At 46.3% G+C, this 17,012-nt stretch overlaps 1 protein-coding gene across 4 annotated transcripts in view; it reads left to right on the top strand.

Annotated features, from left to right (window-relative positions):
• The first annotated feature begins 223 nt into the window (after positions 1-223).
• Positions 224-17,012, top strand: part of GRIN2B (glutamate ionotropic receptor NMDA type subunit 2B) — a 211,905-nt gene continuing 195,116 nt past the window's right edge. The window contains exons 1-3 of one of the 4 annotated variants that reach the window (XM_032444362.1): positions 224-350; positions 1,724-1,886; positions 2,682-3,162. The gene's annotated coding sequence lies outside the window, so the exon portion shown is untranslated. Of the gene's footprint in view, positions 351-1,723; positions 1,887-2,225; positions 2,293-2,355; positions 3,163-17,012 lie in introns of those variants that run through there. The other 3 variants (XM_032444365.1, XM_032444367.1, XM_015862020.2) reach the window with 3 other exon arrangements.

Genomic DNA, 17,012 nt, shown 5'->3' with positions numbered 1-17,012 from the left:
CCTCAGAGCTTCATTGCTCTTCTTTGGACATGCTCCAGGACATCTATATTGCCACGCACAACTTCTCTGTAGAACAACAAAGCCTAGGTGAACTGTGAGGATGGAATTTGAAGACCTTGGAGGTGGAAAATGTTCTGGTGCTTTCAGGTGGCCTTTTTCCCTTGGGAACTTTTGCCATAATAGTGTGGAATCTTGACTTATTTTCATGTTGCCTTGCAGATATACCTGTGACTAAGGACTGGAATTGAGTTTGAGTGCTTGGCTGCTCATTGGAATGTGGTTCTTCAGCATGTCCTTGCTCATCACTTTAGAGAAACCTTCTCACCACTCCTGATACAGAGCCTGCATAGGTAGGAAGAAGTTATGGGTGCCCCATCCCTAGAGGTTCAAGGCCATGTTGGATGAGGCCCTGCACAGTTTAGTCTGGTGGATGGCAACCCTGCCCATTGCAAGGGGACAGGAACTAGATGGGCTTTAAGGTTGCTTCCATCCTAAGCCGTTCTATGTGTTTTATGGGGATTATACTTTTACTGAGAAAGCTGCAAAGGAGAGAATGCGGCCTGGATCAGCACTGAGGCAGGGCATGTGGTGTTGGACCTGGGCTTTGCTTTCTTGAAGTGCAGCTGTCAGGGCAGCATAGGGAGGGCTTTTCCCACTGCTCTTTTCTCTAGATGGCCAAGGTCTGGCTGAGCCAGTCCAAACTTTACATACAGACAGGATGGGTCTTTGTGACGCTTGGATGACTTTATGCCCTAAAGGGTGCCCTTGGCATGCCTGCTTGGAAGGACTTTGCTTTGTTATCCATTCTGGCTTGCACTGGTTTGGGGCAAACTTCCCAGCATTGCACTGTGGGGCACCTAGGCACACTCAGCTCTGCCTGGGTGCTCAGAGCTGAGCCTGGCTGTGGTGGGGACAGGTAGAGAGCCTTGGCCATAGAGCTCTCCTGCAAGGGGGTGAGGGGGGGGACTGGGGAGACCCAGGGGAGTGCAGACAGGCACCCATGAGTGGGCAGGACAGTGCAGAAGGGAGGTGTGTGCAAACATACTTTGCTTTCTGTTCAGACTGAATTTGTGCTGCCTAGCTTCCAGGGGGCTCCGAGAATAGCAATTAAAGCACTGGGCTTAATTGTGGAGTATCCAATTTGGATATTAGCGTTATCTCAGCTCTCCTTTCTTCTCGTTCAGATCCAATTCCTCTGCTTGCCTGCTGGCAGGGCGCCTATTCCTTTCTTCCTATTATTACTATTTTATGGTTATTGTTAATATTTTATTTATTTATTTTTAGCATTCCTTTCCTTGCTCTCTTCCAACCACGCGGAGCACTGCCCCCGGGGCTGCACCTCTGGTGCACCGAACCTCAACCCTGGCACCGCATCCCGCACCACTGCCCAACGCCCGGGCTCTCCCTTCACCCCCGCCCGGTGTCGGAGGCTGAGTCCTCCCCCGGACTCGGTGGGGAGGGGTTCATCTCTGGTTCCTTCTCTGTCTCTCCTCCTCCTTTCCCTCCTTTTCTGCTTTCCTGCTTAAGCCGTGATTATTCATTTATTTATTTATTTATTATTTATTTATTTATTTTTGTCCTGTCCCCCCTCCCAACAATTTTCCATGCGTGTATTTTATTCTTAGTAATCATTAAGCTGTTTTATGAGTTTGCCTTCCTGCTTTCTTCACCTCCGGAGAAGCTTTTGTATTGCAGAAGATTTTTTTTTAACATATATTTTTAGGGTGATGCTCTGCACGCTTCCCCCTCACCACACCATATCTCCTACCCTGGCTGTACCGGCGGAGAGGCAGAAGTTGGGCATATCTGAGGCGGCTCAGCCTTGCAGGGAGAGAGGGGGGCAGTAGCTGCTCAGTGCAGCCCGGTGCTTGGAGAAGGATTTGCCGGTATGTATGTGGGTCTGTGTTTTATGACAGCTGGAAGTATGATGGGAGGGGAAAGGGGGGCATGGTGGGGGGGTGAAAGCCAACACAAAACACTTGCGAGTTCATTAAATAAATGCCTGCAGAGCTATAAACCTGTCCGTGTACGCTGGAGGTGGTAGGGTGGAGGTACGCCCCAGGCAACCCACCCCCCCAGAGGAAAAAAAACAACCAACCCACCCAACCCCTAAAGAACTGATGGATGCATTCCCGAGGAGGGGAGGAGAGGCGGGCGATACGTGTGTGTGTCGGGAGGGGGTGGGGGGTGAGGGGCGTAGCGCGATCCGGCCACGTTGCAGGTGAAGCGGCCCCCCGTCACAGCGCGTGTGCCCATTGAGGCGGGCAGCGGGGCCGGCAGCACTGCAGAGGGGTGGGCACGGCCCTCCGGGGGCTGGGCCTGGGGGTGGGCGCGATGCTGTGCGTGCGTGGGGAGGGGGCCGCGCCGAGCGGGGGGCGCGTTCGCTCGCTGCGATTCACATCGCGCCCGCTTTCCCGTCTCGTATGCATGCCTATCCCGGGAATGGTGTAGTCAGCCCGTAGCTGAATTATTTATAGACTCGTGCCAGCTGTGGGTTTTTTTTTTTTATTATTATTTTTTGATTTTTATTTATTTTTTTTTTCTGATTCCACTTGTGTGCGCCGTTGGGAAATGCGTTTTGCTTCCCTTTCTTCTCAATGTGTGAATGTCTTTGTCGGGGAGCGGTTTTTATCCCCTTCAGACCCCTCTAATAGCGAATTGATGCTCATTTTTCCCTTCAGGAAGGGGACGCTTTGAGGATAATCATGCTTCACAGAAGAACGGCACCGACCTCCAGTTGCTTTCAACACAACCTCCTCCACTAGGACTCCAGGAGTGAGAAAAAGAGAGAAAATAATCGTTAAGAATAATCACTAAAAGGCGAAAGGAATGCTTACTCTGGAACCTGCATTTGACGATCCTCACGGCTCGCGCTGAATCTCCTCTGAAGTGATGCTCTCCAGCTTTTGAATTTGCACTGCTTCAAGACGCAAGATTGCCACCAAGAATCCTCTGTTTGTTTTTTTGTGTTTGTTTGTTTTTACAGCCAAATAGGATTTTTTTTTTTTTAAACTTGTTCCCCAACTTTTGCCCCCTTCCCCCCCCCCCCTCGACCCTCATTCTTCTTATGTGGATATGCAAGCAAGAAGAGGAGCCTGGACATTCCCAACATGCTCTCTCCCTTGATCTGTCCGTCTAGAGGTTCTGCTTCTACAAACCAAGGTAGGGAATTTCCTGATGGTGCGTTCCTGGTCGTAGCCTGCTTTCCGCACGCAGCCGTGCTCAGGGAAGACCACTCATGGTAGAACAAAAGGTTTGGGGCTGCTGCTTGCAGAACCAGATAGAGCTCAGAAAGGAGGCAATGTTCACCAGACATGTTGATTCCCCTTTGGCTCATCAGATAGGAGATACAGGGAAGGCGATAGGGATGCTCCCAGTTACGTGCTGTGAATGGTGTGGGGGGGAAGTCCCTTAGGAATTTGGGTTTTTTTTTAGGGAGGAGGGGAGGGGGCTGTGTAGTGTGGGTGCAGATTATGGGAGAGAGAACGTGGCTTTGATAAAGGGGGAGATGACAGTTATTCCCATCCATCCATCTGTACGTTGGTTCTTTCTTTCCATCGGTCCAGCAGCTCCGTGTCATGCCGTGATGTGAAAACAGAGCTCCTTAGGAACAACGGTAGATATAAATGTGCTTGTTATGAGATGGGTGCTGCATTACTCCAGACCCACTCTGGCCTCTCCATTGTGAGCGGCCCTATGCAGGGCTGGGGACCGCCTCAGCACCGCGGCAGGAGCCCGCCCAGTGCTGGGCGAGTGCAGCTGCTCGCGTGGAGGTGGAGGGCTATTTTAAGTCCAAGCACGTCAGGAGTCTTTACCCGAATCTACAAGGCAACGTATTCGGGCTACTTCACGTGTTTTAATCAATTCACCGCATTCCCCCCCTCCTCCCTGCTGTGGGTAGCCCCCTCCTCAGCCTGCTTGCAAAATGGCTATTGTGCATCCAGCCACCGGTGCATCCCGAACATAGCATGCCATGTGAGCTTTACCATAAGATGGTGGCAAGACAAAGGGAGCAGAGCGCCGGGGGGGTGCAGAGCATGCGGCTGCTGTGCCGCGCCCCGCTGAGAGCGCCGGGTGAGAGGTGCTGAGTTTATTTTAAGCTCTTAGCAGCACGCGTGGGGCTGCATGCCCTCATGACAGGTTAGAGAAGGGGTGATGGGGCTGAATTTCCTCCCTCCACCCCCACCTTTTATTATCACCCTTAGCCCCGGTGTGGGTTCCCCACAGCCCTCCTTCTGCTTGGCACCCTACACCAGATCCAGAGGCCTTCAGTGGGCGGGGGAGGCTCACAGCAGCAGCAGCAGCAGGAGGAGGAGGAGGGAAGGGGCTGTATCCTGCAGCCCCCTGCAGCTTTGCTGCTGTAGATGAGCTCAGGGGGTCCCCATCCCCATGGCACCAAGACCGTTCTTGCTCGCCTTGGTTCTTCCAGTAGCTTGTTTTTTCCTTTTGGAGGGGTTTTCTGGGCTATTGTTAAAAATGAAAAGCAGTTCTGTGCGGAGGGGCTGACAGCCACCTTCCCTGCCATATTCTGACTGTGCTTCTATAAATATCCAAGGCTTCCCAGGGTTTATCAGTGCCTGGATCCTCCCTACCAGAGAGCTCCCTCCCTCTCCCTCTGCATGTGGGAGTAGAAAGTTTACCTGCATGGAGAGAGGAGAGTGCATGAGAGCCTTTCTCCTGCTTCTAGGAGGAATTTCTCAAGCCCTACATCTTGTGCCTGCTGCTGGATACTCCCAGGACCCCAGCACTGTCCACCTCACTTGGGTCTTATTTCCCCATGACAGCCTCTAAGAGCACAAACTCTGAGGGTGGAGGGGATGCATCCCCATTCCTCAGTGAGCAGGGCCAGGGAAGAGGAGGGCAGATACTGGGTATCTCCTGCTCCTCGGGGTGGTTGGAGGGACAGGTGGCTTGGCCGGGCTGCAGGGTGCTGGGTGCCTGTCACTTTCTAATGTCTTGAAAGTCTTAACTACTTGAAGGCACTGGGCCCAGGTAGGTCCCATATTGCCCCATACCTCTTCCCAGATGTGACCTGGACCAGATTTGGGTGGAGGTAGTGTTGGAGAGGGCTCTTATGGCACTGCTGCTCATGGGAGCAGGAAATGTGGACCCACATCCTCACCCCCATTTACCTCTCGGTCTCTCTTGCTGCTACTTTTGATTAGGATTTTTTCCTCATTTTCCCCTGCAAGCTTCAGCATTGGCAATAGGCGGCACCCTCTGCTGTTGCCTCACACTGCCAAGCATAGCCACCTCCAGGGGAGTGCAAGCATTGCATGGAGGTGGCTGTTTCAGTGTTGGGTGCACAGGAGAGGCTGGGTACACAGCACATCAAGCTCTTAGGTTCTCAGTGCTGCCCTGCTGTTCATTCCCTAGGGATGCGGGGTGACCTGGTGTGCCCCAGCTGCAGTTCTGAGGAGCGCAGCCATCATGTGTAGGTGTGAGGTGCTCTGTATGTGTGGGTATGGGCAATTTGCAAATGCTCGCCTACGTCCCCCCAAAGAAGCAGCAGTTCTTGCTGCCTCCACATCTCCTAGTCCCGGTGTGCACTAGCATGTCTCCCAGTACTGGGCATGGGTGTCAGGGGATTGGCAGAGGGTGGAATAGACACACAGCCTGGAGTGAGGAGACCTGCTTCAGCTTTCACTCAGCTCTGCCTTGGTGGGTCGAGGTGAATTTCAACAGGGAGAAGGAAAGAAGCGTGGCCAGAGCTCCTGCTTTTCTTTCTGGGATGCTGGGCTCTGGCCTGGCGATGCACACCAGCTCATCTTGGCATGCTTGGATCTTGGTGCCTCATGTGATCCCTTTGTCAGTGAAACTACAGCTGGGCAAATGAAGGCATCAGGAGCAGTCTGCTGTCCTGCTTTGGGCAGTGTTTTGGGGATACCTGTATGGATGGTTGGGTTTTGCATTGTGTCTGCCTATGCAAGAGCATGATGAAGATGGAAAATGCAGAGCAGGGATAAAAATCCTAGTTCTTCATCCTCATCTACTCTTTGTTCTGTTTCATGCTCATTTTGGATTATTAGTTACCTCTGTATAAAACTCTTATCAACCAACAAACCAGCATCCAGTGCCCAACCTCTAGCATACAGAGGGAGAAAGCTGCAATGTTCAGTTTCGTATTTCATCTGCTGTTGGAGTTGAGGTGGGCCTGTTCCTCAAGCTTAGTTTGGAAGAGGACAGGTAGATGCCAGCTCCAGTGCTGGAGCCTTTCTGTGTTAGCACATGGAGATGTGCTTGGACTCCCATGCTGGACTGATACTACCTGGCTACCTGGATTTGGTGCTTTAGCACTTGTTGTCTCTGCAGCAGCATGCGGGAGGTCTGGATTTGATTCCCAGTACTGTTCTCTCATAACCCCCAAGCTGGCAGAGGATGAGTGGAGGAGAGAGGATGTATGGACAGTGCTGTTTGCCTCTGCAATGGGCTCCATTCCCTGCTGCTGTTTTTTTCTTCTTAAGATGCACAAAAGCTGCCTGTGAGGTGGTCCAAGAGGATCAACCTAGATGAACTTCAGGGATGCCAGAGCCCTACACTACCTGTACACCCTTTCTCAGCATGGTGTGGTGGGCAGCACAGAAGTTGTCTTGTAGCTAGAGAATATAGAATAGAATATCCTGAGTTGGAAGAGACCCATAAGGATCATTGAGGCTTACACCAAAAAATGCCTTCACATATTGACCTCAATTTATCATGAAGAGTGGATCAGTTAATAGAAGAGATGGCTCCATGTATTGGATGATATACAGTGGGATGCTGGTAGCATTCTGTCTGCCTGGCACCAGGGCTCCAGCACTGCCTGATTCTCCTGTGACCTGCCTATGAGACGTATTTATACTTGAGATAGAAAAACAAGCAATGGATGTGTAGTATTATCTGCTATTACCGTGACCTGTCCCCTACATACACATCCACAAGATTTCATCATGAAAACAACTCTCTCAAGTAGTGGCTTCACTGCAGTCAGACAGACCTAGCTACTGCCCTGGGTAAGATGAAGCAGTTTGGAGATAGCAGTGCTGACGTATATAGAAGGAGAACTAGAGGAAAATAAGAGACTTAAAGCTAAGCATGGTCCTCCTGCTATCATTACTTTCTTCCTTCCTCTTGTGTTCCTGCTTTAGCTAAGTGCGTCATTATGAGAATGTAAAAGATAATTTCTCCAGCTACCAAGGGGGCTCCAGCACCCCTCTTGTGCATCTGCCATGCTCCTCTACTCATCATAAGACAGGAGAGTTAGGTTCTGGGCTGGTATAGGTTGGCACTTACTCTGGAAATATCAGTGGTATGGTGCTAACTGGGAGTCAGGACCCACATGGGCTAAATGCTCGAACTACATTTTTATTTTAGGGGAAAAACACCACCACCAAACCAACCCACCCTTTATAGTTAAAGAGCTTATAGCTGCCGTGAGGTACAACCTGCTGGCTCCCTGCTAGAGCTATGTGTTGGCATCTGAATGGCTGTGTGTGAAAGTCAACCAGGTGTATGTCCATGTGTCTTAGGTTACCTGCAGAGGGAAATGCATCCCTGTGGGCTCTGAACCTGAGGTGTGGCACTAGGCAGTGCTGTCATAAAGTCAATTCAAATCATGACTAATTTTGTTCTCTTGAGGCTATCCTGCTCTTTGTTTAGCATTTGGGTTTTGTAGAAGTAGGGGAGGGAGTGCTGGGCAGGAGAGACTGGCTTTGGTTTCCCTGATTTATGCACTGAATGTGCTTAATGTGTGAGGAATAAAAGTACTGCTTTCTCTGTACTCAGGGCTACTAAGACAGGAGAGAGGGGAAGGGGGTGTACTCTGAAACTCACAGCCAGCCAATGCTTCCTAGCACAGAGGGTGTTTGGAGATTGTGAGGTACGGTATGTTGGATAGATCTCTCTCCTTTCTAACACAATCAAAGACAATGTGTTTTGGAGCGAGAAAGAAACATGCATTGATTAAACTTCTGACAAAAAAGGAGAAATTATGAATGAGAGTGTAGGTGGCTTAAGGTGAAGGGATACAAGGTTGAGACCTTTGCAGTGTTTGCTCCTTATTCTCTATCCTTATGGTCAAGGAAGGTTCAAAACTGTAAAGAGCTGCTGAATGTGGCTTAGGTGAAGTGGTGGGTTTCCAGCTGTGAATACTGAGGATGTATCTCTATTCCCAGAGCACATACAGTGTGACTAATATCAGTGTGCATGTGTGATTGTGCTTAAACACCTATAGGGAAGAAACACTTTAAAGGGAGAAACGAGAATATGATCTTTATGGTCTCTTGGTGGCATGTCCTTGTTGACTGCCACCAAAACAGGCATGGGGCCCATTAATTTGACCTGAATAAGCCATGAGCTAATGTTCTGTTGCTCCTGCTCATCACTTGCATGTTAGGCACACAGGACCTTGTGTCCAATTGATTCTCCATGTGATGAACTGAAGAGTTACCCAAAAGTGATAGAGGTTACCTAGTTGTGAGAGGGAAACAGTTCATGCTTAATGCACTCCTAGGCTGCATTTGAACCACCAATTAAAAAATGAATCACTCCAGTTACTGCCATCCTCCACTGAACCTTCTCTCCAGCCCATGCATGAGCTTTGTATGCAATCACTAGTACAAAACAGTGAAATAATGTCTAATATCTACTTAGAGATGTAGTTAAACCTCACTTAAATAACTGTGTTCTGTATGGGGGCTGCGCTTTTGAGAGAGGGAAGGACTGGGGAGGACGTGGGGGAGTGAACAAAGGCAACGACTGCAGATCAGAGAAAAGAAGACAGGTAAAGAAAGGTTGGAAGAGCCTCAGGTCTGGAGAGAAAAAACAGCTGTGGGTGGATGCCTAACTGTCTGCGAACACATAAAAGACCATTACAGAAAGAGGACAGGGGCCAATTATTCTCATTAGTCACTGAGGATAGATTGAGAAATAAATGAATTTAAGATGAAGCAGAGAGAATAGAGATTAAATATCAAATTAAATGTTTACTGCAAGAATGGTTTAGGTGATAGCAGAAGATACTGATAAATGTGGCAGGATGGCTCTGACTGAAGCTATTTAAAGCTGGATGTAGGTGCTGAAATATCAGGTTTGTATCTAATAAAGTCTGCCTCAGGTGAACCATAGATCATAATATTTGTGTGCCTAACTAAGCAACTTTAGAAGAAAGTTAATGAGGTCAATCTGTTTAGAGTGTGGGAGACAGGACCAACAGTCCAATCTGTGGAAATACTCCCCATGTGATTGAATCTGGCCCCATTGCTTTAAATCTCATTTGGTGCGTGTAGAACTTCATATAATGGTGTTGAATGGTGCCATGGCTTGAGTTCTGCTTGGAGTTTGTCACGGACAGAAACTCCCCAAAGAGGTCCAGCGATGTTTTAGCACTTGCAGTTATGATGCTTGAACCCTGCAATAATATGGGCTCTTCTAGACTGAGATTTGTGTCCCTTTCTGTAGCAAACTTCACCCATGTGAAAATACGTACCTTACCAATTCATAATATTCTGTTGACTTGCAAAATGAGCTACAGTTTAAAGGTGCCTTATCCTCATCATATTCACTGCTTCTGGAGAATAATTTGAGAATTTGGAGATCCGTAAGCATAGTGCTTTCTGAGAATCATTGCTTCATTCAAGCTGTTGTCCACAATTGTGTCTCCCTATGCTCTGAGTTGGAGAAACTACCTGTGTAGAGTTGGAGTTTGAATAGGAGGTTTTATTAATAGGTTCAGGGAGGGGTATCCTTACTTTGAATCACTAGAGATTGTCCTGCAGGTAGTTGAGAAGGCTGAAGGTGCCATTTTGAGACAGTGAATTTGGCCAGCACTGGAGAACTGTACTATATGACCTTAAGCCTATTCCAGTTCATCTCTTACTGCACATTACTGAGATACAGCACCCTTTCTTTTTTTCTTCAAGTCCATAACTTCAGCCTCCGGTGTTTCTGAGTAGAATCAGGAGTTTTCTGTACTGGTATCTAGGACAAGCTCAAACTCAGATGGAGGAAGCGACATGTTGAACTGTCTTTTTTATTACACACAGATTAAACATTTTATTTTTCACCTCTTTTCCTAATCTCTTTGGTAGGGTTGCCATGCACTGTTGAGGAGCTAGGACACATAACTCCTTCTTGTGGATGTATTTATTCTTCCTTGTCAAGCATGGCCTCTGAAGAATTTGGAGGATTTTGCAAATGGAAACAAATATGAAAATTAGAAATTTAGTATTTCTAAACAGGCCAGAAGATGAGATGGTTTCTAGGAGCTACATGAGACAGATAAGGTTTTGTGTCATGAACCTGCTGATAATTTACTAGCACAACTGCCGTGTCCTACATCACAGCTGATTGCCTAATGAACAGCAAATTGTTTTCAGGCGATAGACGTAAAAGCCTAATGATATCTGGAGGCAGCTGTGACTGCGTATTGCCTCCAGCTGTTGGCCATGAGCAGGGCACAGCGGATATAGGTAAGTAAGAGGTAAATCTCAATATCTGCTGTTGTGCTCTCCCATGACAAAGGATTCTGGTTTTCCTCTGTTGTATGGGACCCCTGCTGCACAACCATTCTCCTGCTGGGAATAAGGTCCTGGAAGTGGATGGTGGAAGATCTTCTAGGAGCCTAAAGCTGGCTCTGGTTCTGAGGGCAATCCTGGATCTTCAGTGTCTGGGGTTGGATGCTTTTGAAGTCAGAGTGGTGAGAAGGGCGGCTCAGTGGATGCGTGGAGGGGAGTAGGTATGCTGGCAGCTGTTCTGGGAGGAGGATGGAGAAAGGGTTGCTGCTTTAGATGTCTTTGTGCTGGATAATGTAGGATATTAATTAAATGCATGTGACTGGTTTGCTGGTGAATTTTCATTACTAATCTCTGATGATAAATGCATTTGAAGTACATTGTGGTAAAGGAAACGTACAAAAATGCAGTAGCTTGTAGCTACTTGCACTTAAGCATACACTTGCTTGGAAAGCACAGAGGAAGGATATGCACATCCCTGCACCCCTCTCTCTCCTCTGTATTTCTCTGGTGTCACTGTCTACTGTAGTTAGTGGCCTGAGCATCTCAGGGGAGATTCCCTCATGTCAGACGTGTTTCAGCAGAGTCAGGCTGAAACATCAGAGCCTGACAATCCCCAAGGGAGAGGCTAATGAAAGCGACAAGATGACATAATCTGTTCTCTTTGTCTCTCCTCTCCAGCACTTCACATTTTTGGTGCACCTTGAAATTTTCCTCAAATTTATTGCTGAAGAAGTGAATGTTAGATGAGGATCTGCTCTAAAACTAATGCCTCCTATTTTATGATGTTGTCCCACAATGTCAGAGGCACTGTGAGATGTCAGCAGAGGTCTAACCTTCCTGAAATATCCTGTTACGTTTTGTTGCTGCATGACAGATGGCAGCAGAGGGGCATTCTGACAAAATGGCGTCTGACATGGAAGCATGCATGAAGCAAAGATTTGTCGCTGAGTCACTCCAGGTGGAAAAAATAGCACCCATTGGCGTTCATTGACACTTGCCAAATGTTTATAGACACCAAATAGCGGATGTTACATAGTGTGGTGATGGGTGGTGCATTTCAGCAGTGATAACGATGGGTCTCGTCCACTGGTGCTGATTTTTATGAGTGTGGTGTGCTCTCATGCCTTGCTGGTGAAAAAGCATAGCTAATAGTGGTTCCTGTGTTGAAAAATACTGTTTTGTAGCTGAGAATTTGCTCTATCGAATAGTATTACTGTACTCTTTGTAACTAGCTTAGTTTCCATGAAAATAAATAGGAGGTGTTACTTTTGGAGTGACCCACATATATAATTAAAATTGCAAAGATAGTGTCCTGAAATCGGGAAAGCTGAAGTATAAAAGCAACTTGGATGTAATCTGAAGTACCACATATTCAAGTATGCTAGGAGGAAGCTTTTAAATCTCCATCTGGAAGCAGCTAAGTGGTAAATACTACAAAAGCATAAACGTGATCTTAGAAAAGACATTATGATCATTTCATTATGTGATGGGGGGCCTGTGTGCTGAACAGGAGGAGATAAAAGCTAAGTAGCTTAGAAAAATAGGATAGCTGTGGGACGGCTGCTTTGAAAGACATAGTGACTCTCACAGAAGGCTCTCTCTGAATCTCTGGTTTGGAAGTTTTGTGAACTTTCAAAACAGGGATTCAGGGAGAACTTGTTAAGACTTGTGCTTCATCCCCTTTTAATTTGAATGATTTCAATGGAAAGTAATGGGGCTAAAAGTCTCTTTGAACCACAGAGACTGTAGAACTTAGCAGGAGCCAAATGCCTGTGCCACAGTGCTCTCTGAAGCAGGAGCTGTGTGCCCACAGCAGGCATCTGACTTGAGCAACTCTGTTGAATGCATTGATGTTTCTCTCTCTCTCTCTCTCTATGTGTATATATATATATACATATACATATATATATATGTATATATAGGAGGGACACAATAGGAGATCATTGTTGGTTAGCAGCATACCTCACCTAATTTCTCTCACAGTTCTCCGTTAGGATGTAAAGTTGAAATCGTGTTCTGGCTATTCCTTGATCACTGCTTGTCAGAAAGAGCCCTGCTTTCAGCCTATGATGTCAGAGGTGGTGATTAAGGTTTTTGACAGGAGGGATTTGTAATGGAGCAAATTTACCAGGAAATGGATTGATTGCCCCACCAAAATAAATACCAATTTCATAGATCTTGCTAGTTCTGTGCTGAAATTAACTTGATCTGTAAGCAGAAATGTAACTAGGTTTTGGGTGACGCATTCCTGTTCTGCATGCCTTGGAGTGGGGACTTGTTCTAGTCAGCATGAGGGCCTGGGCTCCTGGGTCCTCTGCAGTAATGCTTTCTCAGTTGGAGGTTTTCCAGTTGGAGCTGTTCTACTTTATATAAATGCCTATTCATTGTGCTGGAGAGGGAGTGCTCTAACGACTGGGCTGTGGAGGTATTCTGTTTCTTTGGCCTGGTATAAAGTAATTACTTTATATAAAGGAAAATGACTTCAGCATGAAAGAAATGGAGAAGCAGTTTCCATAGCCCAGAGGCTGTGGTGTCCTCTGAGATACGGGAGACCCAGAAGCTAATTATTCCTCCAAACTACCAGCGAAGGTTTCTTCTTGTTCTGCTTTGGATACATTTATATTTCCCAGTGACAATAAGATGTTTCTTTGTACATCTAGCTTCAGTGCTAACTCTAGGTGGGAGAAAATGTGATAGGAGGAGGTGAATTCCTAAGGGACCTGATCCTCAAGCAATTGCTCTTAAACAAAGGATGAGGGATGAGAACTGCAGAGACTCTGTGACAGGAAACTAGAGTTATTGAAGAATTTTCTGTGATGTGCAGGCAGCTCTTTAGAGTTGTCTCTAGATCTTTAAAATCACTTGGGATTTTCATTCCTGCAGTTTGTATCCCTTGGTGTATCCCTTGGTGTATCCCTTCTTGTCGTTCACGATACACTGGCTCTTATAAGCTTGGTGAGATGTTTGACTTTTATATGGAGAGGGAGAGCATTTGCAAAAGCTAACACTAGTTGTGGGGGACTTGTTTCCAGAGGATATCCACTGAGTCAGTGGAGAAAGAGGGAGTTCCTTTCAAGAGCAGAGGCCCAGTGGATGTGCTCCACGTTCTCCTTTGGAGAAGCTAATCTCTCTTGATTACAAAGGCAACCTATATAGATGAGCTTCCTAAAGTCCTGTGAGTCAATGGTTTGTCGTGTGTGTGTGTGTACATGCTAAGGGTGTTCTAGATGGGGGCTGGAAGAGGCAAGAACTGTACTATCCTTTCATCACTCAGTTTGGAACAGTCAGGAGCTAGGAGAAATGCAGTCTGCTGATCATGGGTTGTCTGCAGTTTATTTTTTCACTGTAGGAAAAATGGCTACTTGATAGTAAACCTCTTTTTGAACACAAAGGTCTGGATGTTCCCCAGTCTCATTCTGGTGCAAACGGTTCCCAAATGCGATTTGAATTTGCAAGAAACAGGGATGTACATGTAGCCGATTCATATATCATCTCTGGACTCAGTCCTTGATTTCAAGCGGTAGAGTAGCAAGTTGACAGAAGAGCTTCCTTAACATGACCAGGTATTGTAGGGCTGGTTCTTGGCCCCTAGCAGAGAACTGTCCCTCAGGATGCTGCAGGTTAAGGAGGGATGGCCAGGGCTTACTTTATCTACAGCCAATGCTTCCCAGGAGAGAATTGGTGTAAGAACAACATTTAATCATGCATCTTTGTACATGTCTGTCTGCATAAATTTAGAGGCAGTGCCCACTTCTACCAAGGCAGATGTTTAATAAGAAATATTGCTTGCATGATGAAGCATAAAAATGGAACAAAACAGAAAATTAGAGCTAAAGTTTGTCCCAGCTGTCTAACTGGGACTTTTCAAGTGCACAGGGTAATACAGATATCCATGCATCTTCTCTGAATTAATTGTGTTCTGTAGTAGCGTAGTTCGTCAACTGTGGCAGAACAAATTGTGATGTGTACCTACACAAGTGTTTAGCTGCAGATCAGAAACAGGACTTGGTGTCCCTTTGAAGTTGGACAGAATCCTAGCATTGGTTCTGCTGAGGACTGGGCCAATTTTGGATGTTTCTGTGGTACTAGATGTAATTGCTTGATTTTATTTTTAATCAGCTTCATTTCAAAATATTATTGTTTATAAGCTTGTTCTGCTTTTTTCATCTGAGGAGCATATTAGCTGTGGAGGTACTATCTAGGTTGTTATTTTGATGCCTGTAATGAACGCTGTGTAAATTCTTCATGTTAGCTACATACAGTGGCTGCTACTTTTTGTCTTTGCAGTTGATCATTTCCTTTTTTTTTTTTTTTTTTTTTTTTAAGCATCAAAACAGCATTTCTTTTGCTGCATAAATGTTCAGGTGTTTTCAGGACACCCTAATGTATTGCTTTTCCTGCAGTATAAAACAGCAGTAAGTATAGAATCTGGTTGAGATTCAGTGTGAGGATAAGATTAAGTTGTGTCACGTTTCCTTCCCCAAATCCTCATGGACTATGTCTGGAGGAGAAAAATCAATTACTCTCTGGTAAGAACTTCATAAAATGGCTGCATTTGGCATCTCTGTTTTTTCCTTTTGAATAGAAATTGAGACTTTTAAGGCAACTAAATGGTATTTTCTTATGATCTGAATGAATTTGGAAGAAAAATATAAGAGAGTGTTTTAAAAGTTGCAAGAAAAAGCTTGCTGGAAAATCAGTAGAACTTGATTTTACCATCAGATATCCTGAAGGGGAGAAAAAGGAAAGAAAAACCTGAATTTTGCTTAAAACTAATTTTCTTTCTTATAGGATGTATGAATATTCAACGAATTTACAGAAAATGGCAGAAGGTGTTTGGTCCAATGCTCCTACTGGATAACTTGCACATTCTTTAGGTGATGCTTGGGGTTTAGAGAGGTTCATATACAAAAGACTCAAACCGTGGCATTACTGAAATGACACATTACACCAGCTAAAGACATGTTTAACTTGGATAAAAGTGTCTACAGATAGTCCACCCAGACAAAGGGTGGCATAGCAGTGCAGAGAAGGCAAATTTCATGTAGAAGCAGCAGTTTAAGCTGTGCCTCTTAACCTAGTTGGAAATGAGGCATTATATGTACATTCATATCAGTAAGCAGAAAAACATACTGGGGAATAGCTGTGCAACCTCAAGCACTACTTGCAGTGCACTGAACGTATGGAGTTCTTTGGTGGAAAACCAGAGGGCTTAAAGAAGTTGTAACTGAGAATTTTTTTCATTGCTTGCTAGAGCAGGATGGTAAGAGATGTGCTAAGATTTTTCTTGGCCATAGTCAGCTATCAATTGACTGAAGCCAAGCTGACCTTCTCCATCCTGACTGAGCTGGTCTAGTATATGCTGATCAGCATTTGGCAAAAGGTACTTATCCTTGGTCTGTGCCAGTAGACAATCAGGTGCATTGGCTGGAGTTCCTTTCCTCTAGATGTATGCATAGGTCTAGTCTCCCTTTTGGGCTAAAAGTATCCCCAGTTCTCTGAGCTAGCCTCCTGTGATGAGGATCCACTGTCTTCACATAAGTGTAAAGTGTAGAGCTGAGAGAGATGTGTGCATGCATATGTGCCATCTTGCACTTTCTAAACATCCAAGGAATGTTGTTTCTGCTCCTTGTAGCTTTGTACCTTTGTCCTGTCCACTTCATTTTCCCTCTTCTGAAATGGATTCTGTTATTTGTAGCTAAGATCTTTGTGGTGATGCTAAACACTGTCATAAATCCAACCAATTCACACACTGTGCAGCTTTTCAAGTGATTTGAGTTGTGCTGAGTCTCTTTCCTCACTCCTTTCTCTTGGCGGATAAGACTGAGAAATTAAGCAAAAAACCTTCTCCTGCTGCAGGTCTGGAAGAAGTGGGCTGACATGGGTCATGAGAAGTGGTGGTGGCAGATTTATGCACCTCTTTGGGCTTTTACTAGCAGTAAATTGCACTCTGATCCTGGGAAAGCCTGGACCATGAGAGACTGAGAGAGCTGGGTTATAAATTTTCCTGCACTACCAGTATGTGTTTACAGGAGAAGATGGGAGGTAGAGTTGTCAGTGCTTTATTTTCCCCAGTTTTGTGAGCTGGGAGAGGCTGGTGCTACTGCCTCGAAGTGGATAGAGGTCTCCCTGCACCAAGGGGCAGCAACAAGGACCATGCTTCCTCCTTTCCCCCCCATCTCATTTATAAACAGCTGAGCTGCAACTGCCTTGTGGCCAGAGGAAGCAGGGATGTGCTGAGTACTATCTCCCCTACTGCACTGAACAGCTGCAGGGGCAATGCGTCAGTGCTGCCTGGGGTGAGGTCTCCATCTACTTCTGACCCTGTATTACTCCACCTTCTTCTTACTCCCCTGTTACCTTTTCCCCCTCCTTCAGGCTGGACAAACAGAGTTTGGTGGCATTCCTGCCTGCTTGAGGTCAGGACAGCCCTATAGTGCCTGGTGCTAGTGCAGGCAACAGTGCAGGCAACAGGTCCCTCCATTCAGAGGGACCTTGACAGGCTGGAAAGCTGGGCTC

Source organism: Coturnix japonica, chromosome 1 (assembly GCF_001577835.2).
Source record: "Coturnix japonica isolate 7356 chromosome 1, Coturnix japonica 2.1, whole genome shotgun sequence".
Lineage (NCBI taxonomy): Eukaryota > Metazoa > Chordata > Aves > Galliformes > Phasianidae > Coturnix > Coturnix japonica.
Note: the sequence above shows the minus strand (reverse complement) of the source record. Positions and strands in the feature narration are given on the sequence as shown.